At 31.5% G+C, this 9,268-nt stretch overlaps 1 pseudogene; it reads left to right on the top strand.

Annotated features, from left to right (window-relative positions):
- Positions 1-8,367: 8,367 nt before the first annotated feature.
- On the top strand, positions 8,368-8,969 carry LOC149564869 (calmodulin-like protein 2 pseudogene; annotated as a pseudogene).
- The last annotated feature ends 299 nt before the right edge of the window (positions 8,970-9,268 follow it).

The following is a 9,268-nucleotide window of genomic DNA, read 5'->3' on the forward strand; positions in this document are numbered from 1 at the left end:
ATCATAAGTCTGCAAGTAAAAAAAAGACCATAAGTTATGAAATCGAAACCTATCCAAAATGAATTTTAAAACTGAATTGTCTTATCTAAAAATGAATATATATATATATACTTTAAAAAAATTGGCAAATAAAAGATTCTTGGTACTATTAATATTATAATGGCACATTAATCATAAGTCTGCAAGTATGAAAAAGACCATTAGTTATGAAACCGAAACCTATCCAAAATGAATTTTAAAACTAAATTGTCTTATCTGAAAACCATTTCCTTACTACAGTATTCCTGAATTTGAATAGATTCAGATAATGAGATCATGATAATAACACAATACTAAAAGTATTAAAACATTTATTCTGAGAATCAGGTCTTAGAAACATCTGAATTCTCACAATGCTTTAATAAAACAACATAATGATGCCAGAAAGTAAATAGTTTTGTACAAAATCAATGTTTCAAAACAAGTACCAAACCATCTAGTAAATTAAACTAATCTTAGAGTCTGAGGTAACAGATGTAGAACTATCAGGGCATGACAAAATCTTTGAATAAATTAAATTTAGATAATTAAAAAATATAACTAAATAGTTTGTGTTTTATCTTATTAGCTCCACAATTTTATTAAAAAATAGACCAAATATTTTTAGTGTGTAAATATTGCACCCTATGTTAAAATAATACTTCAAAAATATAATTAAAAATAAACTATGCTAACAAAAATTAATTTTATTATTCTTGTTTTATATTAGATTAAAATTTTTAATAAATATTTAGTAAATTATATATTATATTATCTTCTATTGTACTATACTTAATAATTTATAATTTACAAAAATAATAAATATATAATATTATTCTCAAAATATTTAAATCTCACATTTTATATGAAATTACACTTTTTGGGCAAGGCACGTTATATTTAAATTTTTTTTTTATAAATCGAAAACTAATTTAAATCTACAATATTAGCAAACACCATTAAATTCATTTTCTAAGGTGAGACACTTAAAAAATAAAATTAATCAATATCTATAAATCAGAAAAATAAAATCAAATAGAAATATTAAAGGAAATATTTTATCCTATCTTTATTTTCATTTTATAGGGTGCACACATTTGAGCAGTAAAAATATTAGTTTGCAAATGTGGCATGCAGTGCACTCTACTTCCCATCTATTTTGCAACAACTAGAATAGTTATTAACCACCGCCAAAATAACAATTTGATCTACAAACAATGGAGGAAAACAAGAAAATGCTAGTGTTCAAAATTAATTGTGCAATGGAAAAAAATATTAAACATGTTTATTTTGATGGGAATAAAATAAATTGTCTGCATTATTTCAATCATCTTGCATATTTTATAAGACGATATTGAACATTAATTTTGAAATTAAGTTTTTAGACTTGAGGAAAGGGACACCTTTGGCCTAATGATCAGCAACCACACCTTTGAGTGCAATGGGGTAGACTGAAGAGTTTTGAATAGGAATATAATAGTATAGTCTATTACCAAAAACTTCTATAGTTGTTTAGAAGATGTATTTCTATGTATCTCAAAGTCATTTTTATTTTATTTATGTGTCATATCCACATAGATAGTTTATATTATCTACTTGTATAGATGGGTATGGAAGATGTGCGTGCACAAGGGCTTAGAAGACAGTTCAAGACATGATGAACTACCACTTTCAAGAACTTGAAACCTATACCTAGAATGTGTATAGGAGGATTTGGACAATCCTCTATGGCCTCCATCTGGAATATATTAAATTAATACCCAATATGTTGTAAAAAGGGTAAAGAGGGAAAGCAACAATAATAAATTCTTGAGCATTATCTCCATTTAACATCATATACTGATTACCCAAACATGTATGTATAACATCAATTGCATAAAGAGGCTATCAAAACAATAAGGCATGACAAAAAAAGAGTGAATGCCAAAATAATCTTACAAAATAATGATCACTGCACAAACCTAGAACAACTAATTGGTTCCTAATGCTACAAGCATTATAATTTTATAAGAGAATTATGTAGAGAAAATAACTAACCTTATTGATTAGATCATCATCAATCAAAACACTACTGATCTACCTAAAGAGATCATACAAAGCTTAAACTTCTCTTATAGTAACAATGACAAATTTAGGAAAACATTATTTAAAAATGTTTCAAAACAATCACATGTTCAGGAAAAATTTAGCCAGCTTTAAAATATTCTATGAAAAATTTGTGTGCAATGTTTACTATATAGGACTCGAATATTGTCTCTTAAAACTGATAGAGACAATTGAAAAATGCTAATATATGCACATTAACAGCATAATGTTTTTTCTAAAGGAAAAAAAATCACAATCATAGTGCAATGGTAGCTATATTGTAAATTAATTTCTACTCAATATATGAACAAATAATCTTGGGGTGAAATACCATTACAAGCATACAATTATATTGAAACAATGAAACAAAACTTGGAATATTTATTTGAATTGTGAACAATTATGAGAACAATTTAAATGTTGATCAAGTGAACATCTAACACACAAACTTTTATTGTTCTGAGAGAAACCATTCCCAACTCCTTCTCTAACCAAGAAAATAATACTTTATCTTATTTCAATATGAACAGTAAAAGGATAAAACAACCCCACACATTTAATCTCTTCACTATACAATGATGAATGTATCCTAATGTATAGTTATAATAGTTGTAAGTGGTAATAATCCCTTTTGTTGAATATTTGTATTTGGATTTCTCAATGCCTTATGAACAATATTAGACCTAAGCTTAGAGGGTGTAACCCATGGTACAAGTATACTCGTACCTTCATTTCATTAGAGATATATACCTAACTTTTAATAAAAATTAAAACATAATATGCTTATGTCATATTTTATAAAATGTTTATTCATACCTAGAATAACAATATGATCATATAAATTAATTTATAACTTAGAAAACATCAAGGTAGTCTAAGGTACAAAAACACAATAAAGGAGTATTGCCAAATAATTAATTAAACTATTTTAAAACTATAAGTGTCTACTTTAGAATTTTATGTCAAAAAGATAGTAGGTTGGATTGATACAATATTAAAAGGTACCTATTGCAAGATTATTACAACTTTCTTTACCCATATCAAAATAGAGCCCAAAAATCAATCAACCACATCTGTCTCTGCAACTCTCAATTTCATTTCACACGTCCATTACCCACTCCATTAGACACTACAAAAAAAGCACATAAATCACTCAACAATTCAAGCATGTCAGCTTCTACAACCCTCAGTCCCATTTCCCTCTGCTCCACTCAAATTTCTTAAATGTCATTACCAACTACAAAATAGAGATATAACAACAAATAAAGTTTGAGATGCATTTGTTATTATCATTTTTTAAGACATACATTTAAAATTACAAAACTTTAACTTTAACTTGGAGTATACACTGCATTTTTGTACTTTTAATATTGTGTAAAGCTCAATATTTAGTATTATATAAAACTTTAAATTATGCAAAGTAAAAAGCTAACCTATAAATATTATATAAGACTAAATGTAGCTATCTATATTTTCAGTATTGTATAAAACTGTAAAATAAAAATATAATATGCTTTTAATGTTAAAAGTCTAAACATAAAGTAGGCATGTATAAAAATTAAATGAACATTTTATTATATCAAAATGTAAAATATTTTATTTTATCTTTGTTTATTCCATTTTTAAAAAATCATTATTGTTAATATTAATATATATATATATATATATATATATATATATATATATATATATATATATATATATATATATATATATATATATAGAAACATCTCATAAATTAATTATGACTATTTTTTAATTTACTAAATATATACATTATATAAAATATAATATAAAAGTTGACAATAATTTATATTATATCTCATATAAAGTTAAAGTTTTTAAAAAAAAATTATAGGTGTTGTCACACATTGGGTGATAGATAGAGAGGTAGGGCCTGATTGATCAAGTGAGCTGGAGGAAGTAGCTACAACTTTTGGTTTGAAGTGGTACAATGCTTTATTAAAGTAGATGGGACAAAGTGGAGGGTGGGAGGGAGAACTATAACTAGAATTGTCGGCTTTAACTTTTTTCTTTTTAATAAATCAAAGTTGTGATTTTGATGGTGATGTTTCTCCTTCCTAATCTATCGTGGACACTTGACAATAGTAAGTTTTTCCACATTGCAACATTGGGTGTCCATGTTCACTTGGGTAGCTATGATGAAAACATTTGGCTAAAAAGAGTCATTTCTTTAGATTTCTTTGTCCTCTAAAGATGTAAATAATTTTCAAAGGTTTTAGCTAATTCTACAACCTTTCAGTCATTTGTTACATAGGACACGATACCACTAGAATTTGATTTCCAAGGTGCAAGAAATAGCTCTCAATTTACTCACATAAACATCAAAAAAGAGAAATTAGTCTAACCAAACTTGGAGAACTTTCAAACACATTATTGCAGAAGATGCTAGTCTATGCATTTCTTACTCAATGTCAATGCATGTTATCTAAACTAAGATAATTATTATTGACACTATGAGCCATAGCACTAGATCTTTCATTTTTAAATTTTTTTTGTAGCTTAGAATGTATTCCATCTTGTCTTGTAGTAAGAGGCTTGCATTATTATTGATCATCTAGTCTTGTGTCATAGAAAAGAGTTTATTTGAATCTTTGTTTTTCAAATATGATTTGGAGCTAATGGAAGGTGATAAAGAGGAGAGATTAAACTCTTGAATGATAATAATGTTGTTCAAAATGGAGGTAATTTATGTGCATCTAGTGTCCTCTTTCTCATACACAATTTTTTAGTTTGTTGTTTAGACTTTTTCTCATTTCTATTAGTTGTTTAACTTTCTGTGAGGTTTCCTATGATCTTTAATATTCAAATCCAATTTTTACAAGTAGAGGACTTGTATTAGGGTTGGGAAACTAGTACATTTTGGACAAAACCATGAAAAAATAATTCATACTCATGTGTTGAAACAACATGGGGATTGCCTCCACCAGTAGTCCATCTGAAATAGACTTCTCCCACATTAAAGTGTCACAATTGGAGGAATCCCCCAATTCAAAAAGGGGCTAGAATATAGAGGAAATGGAGTACAAATAAAATGGACCAACTAAAGAAACTATTCCAAACAAGAATTGTGATCATAGAGGCTCTATATAAGGCTGCAGAATTGGTAGGCAATTTGATGTTGCGCACTATGGGTTTAGTGCCAAAGGTAGTAGCCATGTTCATAGATGTCTACATATGATCTCTCATTGATTTATTTGAGAAAATGTATGTCGGGCCATTTGTAATAGTCACTATGTTGATTACCACATGGTCTTGATTTGTATTCAATCTGGGCCTATCTCTTTGCCTACTAAAGAACAACAAAACAAAGGATGTGAACCCATTATTTTTGTCTCTAAGACCATCCATATTATATGTGCTTGCTTCAATTAATCAATCAATCCCTCTGTAAATTATCCTTCATATATTAAATCTCTTTATTTTAGAGACACAATTTGAGGATCAATTACCCAATGGGAATGACTACTTTAAACTAAGATATATTCAGCAATGCCCTATGAAGAGAAGATGTCACAACCTACTTTGTGTGACTCCTACCATGTAGGATGATGTTGATAGTTTTTGACTTAGTCGATTAGGTTGGTTGACCTCAACTAGAGAATTTTATCTTTGCATCAATTTGTGTGAGCTAGACATTAAGTCATTATGTGTTCAACTTAAAACTATAGTTGATATGTTCTTGGTCGATATGCGTTCCGACTATTTAACTTGTGGTTTTGGCTTCTTTATTTTATATGATGAAGACCATGTTCAATTATGAGTGTTGATTGACTATGTATGACTCGAATTGAATAAAATCCTTTATACACTCTGATTAGAATTTTTTTGTCAATGTTATTAGATGGGTAATTTAATTTAATTGTCATTATGATAGTCATGATATGTTTGATCTTATGAGGTACTAATGTTTTCTTATGGTTGGCATGTAGGTCGACAAAGTTTGTGACACAAGATTGACATGTCAATATGTACATTACATCATTTTTATCCATTTGTAGAACCAACATGTGGTCAGCTTTGTATTAGTTAAAAATGACATTAATTATGTTAAATTATGTTATTCATGATGACATGTTTTTTTCTTTTTAACTCAGTGTAAAATGGAACAAGTAATTATGATTATGAAGTTGACATTTGACTTTTCTACTTTAGTTTTCTACATTTTATGGTTGTTATGCATATGTGGCAATGTTAGATAATTTAGTTCTTACATGTGGTATTAGAGCAGTGTTAAACACTAGGACCTAAGGTATTACTAATGCTAATGTTGCATGGTTTACTCTTAGAATAGGAGTAATCAATCGCCATGTATTCTCGTAGAGACAATAAGGGTGGTGGCAACAATGGTCCTCAAAATGAGCTTGAATACCACAGGTTGGACCAAATCATGGTGCTCCTCACTCGGCATGGATAGCGCATGGATGACGTAGAAAATGTCATGAGAGCACGATAGGCTCAGGAGGATGAGCATAGGGAAGCTATGCACTAGCAAGAAGAAGAGTGGAAGAAAAGAGAGGAGGACCAACTACTTGAGGCTCAGAGGAAATAGGAGGAAGATCAAAGGATTGAAGAGCAATAGAAGGAAGAAGTTCACCATAGGATGGCTGAATTAGTTCATGATAGGGTCCACATCGTAGAAGATCTTAGTAAGGACGTCAAGGTGGTCACACCTCCTACCTTTAATGGTAGGACTTTAGGTGAGGAGGTAGAAGTTTGTAAAGCTACCATGGAAAAATATTTTCATGTCTGTAATTTCATTAGAAAATCAACAGTAGTATGGGCTACTTTTCAGTTGGTTGGTGAAGCAACAACATGGTGGGAAAACGTTATGGCTGAGAAAAAGTTACAGTATAGTGAGCTATCATGGTAAGAATCTTGCAACAATTTTGATAGCGATGGTTGCCTCAGCTATTTTATGAGAAGAAGGCATCTGAGTTCTATAAGTTGATTCAAGGAGTGATGTCAATCACACATTATCAAGAACAATTTTTCCATCTAGTTAAATACATTCCTCAATATCAAAGTAATGACTTGTTTAGGACTTGCAAGTTTGTCAAGGGGTTGCATCCTGAAATCCATAATGAGGTAGAATTGTATGAGCCAGAGTGTATCGACTATACACTAAAGAAGGCTCTTAAACAAGAAAAGAGACTTAACAATGCGGCTCCGGTGAAGTCATCTAACAACTAGGAATTCAAGAGGATATTTGATATTTGAAGATGATAAGCATGAAAGTGGTGAGTGTTCATCAAATTGGAATAGAAGAGATGAAAATCAACAAAATTCAGGAAGTAATTCCAACCAAAATTCTTAGAATAGGAATTGGTGTCACAATGAAAACTGGTATGGTAAGGGTAAACCTAGGGAAGGCAAGGACCCCACGACGGTTGCTTCATGTGTGGTAGGTAAATCTAGCATCTAAGCTATAAGCATGTAAGAACGGGTGGGAGAATATTGAATAACCACCAAGGGCGTCCTCTATATAGCAAGCTAAGGCGGGAATGACCCAGAAGCCCTGCCACATAGGTGTCTCTCGACAGAGCAGCCAACCAAGGAGGTGGGAGGGAACCGACGAGACTATGCCCGCCATCGTCTTGCACACCTACTGGGCATCCACAACGGAAAGAAATGAGATTGTTGAGAAAGGGTACACCTTCGGCCTAAAAATCTTATATTCTTTTGAAACTGAACAATAATCAAATTGTGTCATAATTAATTTCTGACCGTATGGAGTATCAGACATGGTCGGAGTTGACACGCATGGGATGCGATGCCCACGTTTTCATGGCTTTCCTCTTTAGAAATGGAAAACTGAAAAAATTAGAAATAATATTAAAATGTCATTGTTAAACCGTGGCCGACAGGCGACTTGTTTGGTACTGAGCGCGTCAGGCGCAACTTGCGACTCACAAAATCTTTATTAATTTTGGAAGCAAATACAACGCGACGTGCCACGTTTATACTCTCCCATGTGTTTATTGATTCGTTGAAAATTAATAGTGCTACCATTTACTTTAGATAAACATCCAGATGTAAGACTAGTAATTAATCTGAGTACTAATTAATGTCGAGTCGGCAGCAGACGTGAATCATCATTTCATCATCTCGATGCGAAGAAGATGTTGAACGATATTTCCCCCTCCCTTCCCAATGCCGACTGAACCGTCTTTTCCTCCTATTTAAGCCAGACATGGTAGTGCACTTATCACAACTGTCCTCCTATGCTTTACATTTCTCCCCACTTCAATTTTCACCATCACGCATGGTACTTCTGCCATATTAAGAAGGACGATGGCTGATTTGGACGAAATTAGGAGAATATATGTCATTGTGGACGAAAACGGCGATGGAATGGTGAGCGTTGATGAGATGTGTGGCTTTCTCGACGAGCTGAGAATACCAATGTTGGTGCAAGATGTGAGGCGTATGCTCAATGACCCTCTCCAAGAGAACCTACCGTTCGAGGAATTTGTCGACTTTTATCAATCCATCTTCAATGGAAAACATGAAGAGAAAGAAGAGTCCGAAGATTTGATGGAGGCGTTCAGAGTTTTTGACGAGAACAAAGATGGCTACATTTCCTCCGACGAGCTTCACAACGTCCTTTCCACAATGGGATTCATTCCACGGAGCCAAGATTCGCAAACATGCCAGAAAATGATAAGCAAATTTGATTCAGATTACAATGGACTTTTGGATTTCTCTGAATTCAAAAATATGATGTCTTCTAAGCTTTGATCTTCCTGAAATTCGGGTGGATTTATGTTCATACATGTAACAATCATCTACCTCTGGGTAAATATTTCGTCGAACAATATAAAAATCTTCATAATCTTTAGAAAGAGTGTTATTTTTTCCCTGGACTCTGCAGGTTATCTCAATGTGTCGGCTGGATAATAAAAATTATAAGGATTTGTGCATTTTCAAATGTTATTGATCTCCAACACTGTATATATATTTTTAATTGAATATATATGATGATGTACGGTTACCAGTCTACCTTCTTGAAACTTCAATTTTAAAATAAATAGCAAATACATGTGTTTTTAGCCTACACTATCATAAATAATATTTTAGACTGGGATCAGTAAGTATTTTTTGAAAAAATAGCAGAGACAGATTAAAGGTTAACTAAACACAG

Source organism: Cupressus sempervirens, chromosome 3 (assembly GCF_028749045.1).
Source record: "Cupressus sempervirens isolate cs-2001-9-10 chromosome 3, ASM2874904v1, whole genome shotgun sequence".
In the NCBI taxonomy this organism is placed as follows: Eukaryota; Viridiplantae; Streptophyta; class Pinopsida; order Cupressales; family Cupressaceae; genus Cupressus; species Cupressus sempervirens.